At 44.1% G+C, this 8,805-nt stretch overlaps 1 long non-coding RNA gene across 4 annotated transcripts in view; it reads right to left on the minus strand.

The window, feature by feature from the left end:
• Positions 1-3,703: 3,703 nt before the first annotated feature.
• LOC116999899 overlaps positions 3,704-8,805 on the minus strand; it is a 46,192-nt gene continuing 41,090 nt past the window's right edge. For all 4 annotated transcript variants that reach the window (XR_004418640.2, XR_004418642.2, XR_004418641.2 and 1 more), the window contains 2 exons: positions 6,627-6,750; positions 3,704-6,040 (listed from right to left, as the gene is read on the minus strand). This is a non-coding gene — a long non-coding RNA (uncharacterized LOC116999899). The remainder of the gene's footprint in view (positions 6,041-6,626; positions 6,751-8,805) is intronic.

Raw genomic sequence — 8,805 nt, forward strand, 5'->3', positions numbered from 1 at the left:
AGCCAAGTCTGTTTGGGCCAAGCTTTAGTACATAACACCTCAATTCAAACAGAACCACAAGGTTGGAACAGACCTCCTGTTCCTGCTTGAGTAAAATGAGCATCTGAAGTCTCTGCACCACAGATACCACTTCTGTTATCAGTATACACATCACAGTAGAGTTCAGGGGTTTTTTTATTCATAACTTTTTTTAAGTGCCCCAAGCATACTCCTGGGGCTGCATGTGCTTCTTTAGTCCAAGCTCTTGCCTTTAATATACCTTTCCCCTGTTTTTTATCCCCTCCCCTTCTCTCCATTCTACCATCTGTTCCTCATCCTCTTTGCTCACTTGCCCATGATCCATGTGGAACTTCTGCTTTTAACTTTGTCACAACATCAGGAGCCTTTTGTTTTCTTACTCCTCTGTGATGAACAATTTATCTTTGAGTAGAAAGTCAATCTAGTTTTTGTAAATTTTCAAGCAGAGTATGGCTGCTTTTTGCAGTATTCATTTTAGTAAATAATGGATCTGCAGGACATTAAGCTGACTTTTAAGCCAAAGTAAATCTTAGGATGTTAAGGAGAACAATCACCTTCTGATTGATCCTGAGTCTTAAGGGATGGACTACATCTGCTATAAATTAGAATTATTCTCCTTCATGGAGAAAAGCCAGAGGATTGAAAAATGTAAAAAAAAAAAAGCCCAAAACTCATGACCAAGCATCCTTCTGATAAAGATGCTTTGAACATAATAAAATTATTCAAACACAATACAAGATATGAATGGGTTCTTTACACCCCACTTATTTCAGGTGGTTTCACAATTTCCAAGTAAACATGGAAAAAAAGAAATACGCTTGCAGTGGGAAATGTTTTTCCTTTCCCCACTTCTGCGGGTGAGCATTAAGAAGTATTTCTTCCCTATAGAGTTACTCTAATCTGTGCTACAGTTCATCTCCCGTTAGCTTGACTGCTACATCAGGGCCTGAAGTTCATACAGTGTAACCCACAATGAGCTTCTTTCGCTCCATAGGGATCTACGGTAACATGTGCTAAACTGTTGCTAAAAGTATAGCAATTTAAGCATCTGTATGATTAGCGTGCCTTGACATGTTTCTTATTATTACACATTTGAAAAACAGTAAACTAGTCTTTTCTTCAGTGAGAAGGGTAATGGCAAAAGACAAATTGCTTGGGATATGAAGTTAAGCAGCCAGCAGGTCAGAAGTCTGCCTGTCTCTGAAAAACTCAGGGTGAATCAATTGTATTGCAGAACTTGACTCAGTATCAGTAGGAAAAACCAAAAAAAATGAAGTCAAAAAGCAGATTCATCAAGGTGACTTTCAGATACAAATCATAATAATTATCAGTTTAAAAGCAGAAAAACTTTTGACAACAGGAATAGGCATAAAAGCATAACATTTGATAGCAGAGTTGGTGACTTCTTCTAGTTCCTCCAAAGATATAATATAAATATAGTATAAAATATATAGTGTAAATACTGGTGAAGTGAGTAGGGAACATTTTCTATGACCTGTATGTTATGTGCAGCATAGAAAAGGCAGTATTACGCTCTAAGCAAAGGTATAAGGAAAAAATGTGAAATCCCAAACTCTTTAAATCAATTACAAAACATACCTCTAGAATGAAGTCCACTAAAGCAGTAAGATTTCAGCAGAAACTAAAGAGCTGATTAAAAAGATCCTCTCCTGACACTGGAAAAAGCCTCTCATCCACCAAGGACCTGTGCCTGCTCACCTTGAGCTTCATAAGCTTTGTCTGCTAGGCACTAATTGATATGATTGAGAGCAGGTGACTTAAATTAGCAAATTTAGCTCCAGTTCATGACTAAATATGGAAATGCCTATCAGAGGCAGAGTCTGGTTTGTGTTTATTGTAATCTCCCCCTCCCCTGGGGCACACTAGATGGAAATGGAAGATTGAGCTTTTTTTTTTTTTTTTTTTTCTGGTTATATGAGAGTCACAAAGAATAAGACCCTTGTGCTTTCTCCTTTCTGGAAGTGGCCTTGCTGCAGAGCTTGCATGCAGTGAGTGTACAGTACAGCAGCTCCATATTCCTGACTCACCATCTCCAGAGTGTGTGTAGGTGGATGAGGATAGATCCATGTGATTGTGTAGCCAGGTGAACGCTGAACAGCTGCTTTTTGTGCATTACTCCCAAACTCTGCCCACAGAACCCAGTGGGATAATGTGGATCACAGTATTGCTCTATGGTTGTACAGAGATGTAGCACCCATTGATTCTTCCTGCATCTTCTTATGATCTTCATACTCGTCGCTCTTCAAATTACGTGATATGATGGGAGCTGTTGTGATCTACTTCCCCTTTCATCTCTCTGTTTCCACTCAATAAACAATGTTTGAGAGCCTCTGTTTACTTTCTTAATAACATAATAAATAAAACTAAAGTGTGAACTAAGTGGGAAATGTTTTTTTTAAGAACAGCAAGATTGTTTTATTTCATTGAATCATAACACCAAATATTTTACCAGCTACTTCTTTTAATCTGATAGGTTTGGCCATAGGAGCACTTGTATAACCTCTACACAGTGATACCAGAAACATACATGGTTTTACCCTCATTGTGTAATAAAAATATGTGATCACTAAAGCTTCAATGTGTTATAAATTACACTTATAAATGCTGGGTTTAGGGAGGAGTTTCCCATGGTATTTCATATGCAATTATCTGTAAGTCTGTGGAATATCAGAACCTCTCTGCCTCACCTTCCATCATCTGCTCTCCAAAGGATTGCTACATTCTAGGCAATTGAGAAAGTATTGGTAAATAATTATGAATGTTCTGTTGTACCAGCACTTTTCCTGTCTTTATTTGAAGAATATTACAGATACATTATCAAGGAATTACTGTTGATCTGGTATTTTTGGCATAAACAGAAAATGGGACTTAAGGCTTTCTGATAAATTCTATTAAATGGATTTCTTGAGCAGAATAATGTGTTATCTATGGATATTTACCCATGAAAGTAGAGACTAAAATTCTGATTAGACATGTATCTTTTCCAATATATTTCTATCAGTGCACTGATTTGGCAAATATTTAGACCCAAAGGTCAGGGCTGTTCATAAGTCCCATTGATTTGAAAGTTGAATGTCTGCCCAAGATTAAACACAAAGAGAAATGCTTTCCTAAATCAATTTATTTAAGTCTGTATGTAAGTGCTCTGTTGAATCAGGGCCTAAAGTCAGCAACATATCAGGAAAGATAATGAGTTTGGGCCAAATATGTGTATTAACAGCCAAAACATACAATGAGACAAGGAACATAATTATTACTTGGATTTGAACCAAGATCCCTGAATGTATAAGTTAACCAGGTCTCTAAATTTCATTTCTTTTGAAGGTCTTAGCTTAAATCTAAATGATGAGACAGGTTACTTTTACCTGTACACACTGGGATGGCCCTTCCTTTTCTTCTGCTCTGCATCTGGATCTGCTTTCCAGAGAAGTCACAGTATTAGCAGGAAAGACAGTTCCTGATTGAGTTTGTCTTGCTAGGATGGTACAGGAGACTTTCCTAAATCCCAGGGCTGGGAAGAGGTCTGGACCCCACAAGCTCAGGGTTGAAATGTTTAGTTTTCTGCGGTGTCTTCAAACAGAGCTTTATTTTGAGTTCCTGTATAAAGCAAGTAGAAAGTCATCCTGACAAACACAGGAGATTATGAATCTGGCAGAGCACAATGTAGATCAAAATGGTTTTAATCATTACTCCCTGTTTTAATTACTACTTGACACATTATCTCTATTGTCCTTCTACAAGTCTGTCTTTTGAATGAAATATTAAAGGCGAGTTACAGCTGAAAATATATGCAGTCTAGAAAGAAAATGGCTTTGAACTATTTGAAATGATTTATTGTCCACATTTCTTTATGAATATTTATTTGCCATAGTGAAAGCAATTCAATAAAGAGAAAACATGAGGACCAGTTAACTGAACATTTGCATACTCTAACAGTTTAAAAAAGGGAAAGAAAAATAGTGTGCTGCATTAGAATGGTGTTAGTGTTTGGTTTTCCTGTTTCCTGTAGTTCATTAATATGCAAGATTCAGATCCTGAAGAGGAGATATAAAAATAGCTTACAAATAAGTGTCCCCAGCCTTTATATATTCCCATTCAGAAGGAAATAAGCATGCTTGTAGAGGGATTTTTCAAGGCCAGGGTGGAGACTGTAATTTTATTTCCATACTACTTCAGGTAGCTGGCTGTAAATCTTGCTTTTTGCAATCATAGGTAATCTAAGTCCTCATGTCAGGAACAGAGGTCCCTCATTCCCTGGCACTCCTCAGAGGAGCATCTGGTTATCATAACAAGACATGAGCACACTGATTATTTTAGTGTTTAAGCATGGCTTTGTGTACCAAAACCAAGACTACACACAGTGATGCTTCCCTGATCCTCAGTGGAGGAACAGAGTTTTCGTGTTATGTGCTCTCATTTCTCCCTGCTTGAATTAATTTCATCTACCAAAATGCACTGTGTTAGACTTGGAATGAACTGTTTTCCTCAGAGCTTCTTAGTGATATTCTGATACCCAGTTGCAGATGGGGCCTTGACAGATTTTGTACTGATTTTCATGATTCCTCTTCTTCTGCTGCGTCTTTTCTATTTTTTTAGGCAGGACTGTTGCTGCTTGAGAATTCACATGCAAATGGAGATATTCACTGGCACTGTCTCACAAGGAAGCTTGGTTGGTTGGTTTTTTAGAACTGATGAACTGAAGAGTATATCAAAGAGTATTTGGGAAAGGATAATCCTAATATATAGTAGTTCTTGAGAAGGATGGTTACATTACTAAAACACTTTGGACATTACTAAATGACTTTGGACAAATACAGAATTCTCTATGCATCAATAGTCCATTCTTCTGAACAAGAATGATATTAATACTATTTTATAGTAATAATTATTGTTATTATCTCCCTGAAAACTAGCTGTGAGGCTAAATCATTAATATTTTCAAATTTCAATTTGAAATTTCAAATTATTTCACAGTCCTAAACTAGAATTTGCCCTGAGCGTACTAAATATAATAATTTTCTCTGTATGATTATTTCATTTTTCTTTGGAAAAAACACATTTAACGTGTTGTTCTCTTTACATTTGTCTACATAAAACATTTTAAAATTCCAGCTGTTGAGCTTTTCTAGCAGTTAGTAACAGGAAAAATTGACATTATTGTATTTTTTGCTTATTTCTTCCTCTTTTGTCATAGTCTTTTACCCCCCACATAGATATCACAATATCATTATCACCTGGGTTTGTTACTGCATGTACAAATAGAGAAGTTGAGACCTACACTTGCTGTTTATTTCTTTGCCTCAATTTGGAGTTGACAAGTAACCACACACAGAGCTCTCTTGATGTACCACTTTAAATATGCTTTGTGTTCAGGGAGTTTAAGTTGCTCACAGTTAGGTGCTACCCCATAATATATTTGTAGGTGTCTCAAATGTTTTAATCCTTCTGCAGTTTACCAGGTTCTGCATTTATTGGCAAGTGTGCATCAGTTACAAGTGAAGATGCCCAGATCCGTTTCCTGTAGCTGTTATCTGTTGGATAGCTAGACTCTAATGGCTGAACTCTACGTCTACCAACATAAAAGCCACAGGATATGGCACTGGTATCTTGTGGTTCCAATCAGCCTCCTGGTATTATAGCAGTACTTTTATTTAGCTGTGTTTCTACTGAGTTCAGCGTGCTCAGCCTCACTGGCTGGTTTGCATAGCATCTGCACTGTATATTGTGATAATTGAAAACTCAACACAGCCCCGAGGCCCCAGCACAACAGGACAGGAGCGGGCTGGGGCATAACTCAGAACAATGAGGCAGGCTGGCAGCAGCAAGCAGGGCCAAACCAGCCCCAACACATCTCCAGCAGCAGTCAGCTGGGTCAGGATCCAGCAGCTGGGGGTCCCATGGCGTGTGGCAGCTCTGGGAGCAGTGCCTGGCATGTCCCTCCATCTGCCACCGTGGGGCTGTCGTCTGGAAGCACAGACTGCAGGCAGAGTCCAAGGCTCACCTGGAAAATTACAGGGACAGATCAAAACCAGATTCACAGCCATGCACTCCACTGACAGGTCCCATCCTGCACCAGGGTGGTTCCTGTTCCTAAAATGTCATCTAGGCATTAGCAAGAATAGGTCAGATATTTTTTTTAGTGTTTCAGAAGTGTAACATATATCAACAAATGTAATTTGCTATTTGAATGCTCATCATTAAAATTAAAACAAAATACTTAAATTAAATGACTGGAGTAAGCCACAGCATTTCTTCCTATCAGCCTATGTAGAAAGAAAAAAAATGGCTGGAGTGTAAAAAGGAGAAAAGAAGAAATAATGAAAAAACAACTTGTGGCACTAAGAAGATAAATACTTCTTGCCTTTCCTCTTGGCTCTATCTATGAAGTTTTTGTCCAACAACCTCAGCCAAAACTATTTAGTGAGTGATCTGTGTGTCTGGCTGATGGAAGACCCAGTTGTCTCAGGGGCAGCTTTGCAGGGTTTCCAGGAAGCAGACAAGTCTATGCAGTGGGAGTCACGAACTTTTCATGTCAGCAGCACACCTGAGCTGATGGGATGGTTCAAGGGAGTTAGATGTGGCCCTACCTTGTAGCTGCACCTCCAGAAAGATGCTGATGTTAGATTGTCTCCATAGACAGCTTTCCATGAGTCATTTGGCAAGGAAGGAAGGGAGCAAGGTGGACTAGTCCGGGAAATTTAGGCTGCAGGGCTGTAAAATTGAGAGAGGTTGAAACATTCCATTCATTGGGGTTCTCCCTTAAAAGCATATTTGCATAAGAGATTAAACCAGCCAGTATGTCTTTATAAACACATCTAAAACCACCCTGAGGGGCAGATCACCTGCCCTCCCTGGTGTTCTGGTCCTGCTCTCCATTCTGCCCCGCTTTGCCAGCCCCAGCAGTTCAGCTCCCAGCCTCCCAAAGCCAGGGAAACGCTGTGTGCAGCCCCTGCAGGACACCCTCCCCATGTCACAGGGCTCTGTGCCACCTCTCTTATCCCAAGCTCTGCCCTCCAAACACCGGTGCCTCTGTGGCACAGGTACAGGAGGCAGGAGTGGCAATCTGGGTATGTGTTCGTGTTTTCATCTCCAAACTTTCTGCTTGGAGTGCAGCCTTTTAGGGTTCTATTAGGTCTCTGCATTAGGGGTGTGATTACAGTAATTTCACGAATACAAGCCGCACCAATTTGACCAAAATTTTGGTGGAAACCCGGAAGTGCGGCTAATATTCCGGGGCGGCTAATCTATTAACAAAATTCTAAAAGCTGCCAACACGGAAGTGAGAGCCCGCGGCAGCCCCAAGCCAAGCTGGAGCCCGGCCGGCCCCGGCAGAGATGGGAAAGCCTGGCAGAGGCGGGGCCAGCAGTGCGGGGCAGGGAGGGCAGCAGAGCCTGAGCCAGCAGGGCGGGGCAGGGAGGGCGGCAGAGCCTGAGCCAGCAGGGCGGGGGAGCCCGGGACAACTGGGGCTAGCAGTGCAGGGGAGCATGGCAGAAGCAGGAAGGCCGGCGGGTGGGGCTGCCTGGCAGCGGGGGAAGCCCAGCATAATCGGGGCCAGCAGCGTGGGGGAGCCCGGCGGTGCGGGGGCCTGCAGTGCCGGCCAGGGCGAGGAAACGCGGCTGCGGTGCAGACGGGAGGGGGCGGCCGGCGAGCGTGGTGGCGGCGGCGGCAGCCCTGCCGGCGGGGCGAGCGAAAGCGGCGCTCGCGAAAGCGCCGCCCGGCGAGCGAAAGCGCCGCCGCGAGCCGCGAACCGCGAGCCGCGAAAGCGCCGCCGCGAGCCGCGAACCGCGAGCCGCGAGCCGCGAACCGCGAGCCGCGAACCGCGAGCCGCGAGCCGCGAACCGCGAGCCGCGAGCCGCGAAAGCGCTGCCGCGAGCCGCGAACCGCGAGCCGCGAGCCGCGAGCCGCGAGCCGCGAGCCGCGAACCGCGAGCCGCGAGCCGCGAGCCGCGAACCGCGAGCCGCGAACCGCGAGCCGCGAAAGCGCCGCCGCGAGCCGCGAGCCGCGAACCGCGAGCCGCGAAAGCGCCGCGGGGCGGGCGCGGCGCGGGGCGGGCGCGGCGCTCGCGAGGCGCGGCGCGGGGCGAGCGAAAGCGGCAGCGGGGCGGGCGGCGAGCCCGGCGGCGGCAGCCCTGCCAGCCGGGCGAGCGAACGCGGCAGCGGGGTGGTGCTGACGGGAGAGGGGGGCCAGCGAGCCCGGCGGCGGCGGCAGCACCACCCGGCCAGCCCCGCCGAGCCGTGGCGCTGAGCTGGGCCACCCGGCCCCGTCGGCAACCATGAGCGGGCCGAGCCTTCCTGGCCCCGCCCCGAGCCAGTAAAGCCCGCTATGCCGCGATCCTGTTACTAATTGGCCAATTTGTGAAAGCTGCGCACGGATTCTCGCGACGAACGAAAGTGCGGCTAATATTCGGGGTGCGGCTTATCTATTGACAAAGACAGCAACATTGTCGAGGCACCGGGGGTGCGGCTTATAATCCGTGCGGCTTATATTCGTGAAACTACTGTATGTGTATTTCCTGCTCATGGCATAGTTAATTAATCATTATTTTTAAAGTTCTTTTAAATTCTCAGGCAATGGTATATATTATTTTCCTTTGACTCTTCTCTTACCTTTTTCTTCTTCTACTTAGTATAAGGAGTCATCAGTGGCAAACTGATTATAAGAAACTAATTTATATCATCAGTCCCGTAGTAGGACATATGTCCTAAATCATCTAAGATAAATACTTTTAATTAAGCAAATGTCCTACTCAATTCACTGTGGACAATC

Source organism: Catharus ustulatus, chromosome 9, assembly GCF_009819885.2.
Source record: "Catharus ustulatus isolate bCatUst1 chromosome 9, bCatUst1.pri.v2, whole genome shotgun sequence".
Classification (NCBI taxonomy): Eukaryota; Metazoa; Chordata; class Aves; order Passeriformes; family Turdidae; genus Catharus; species Catharus ustulatus.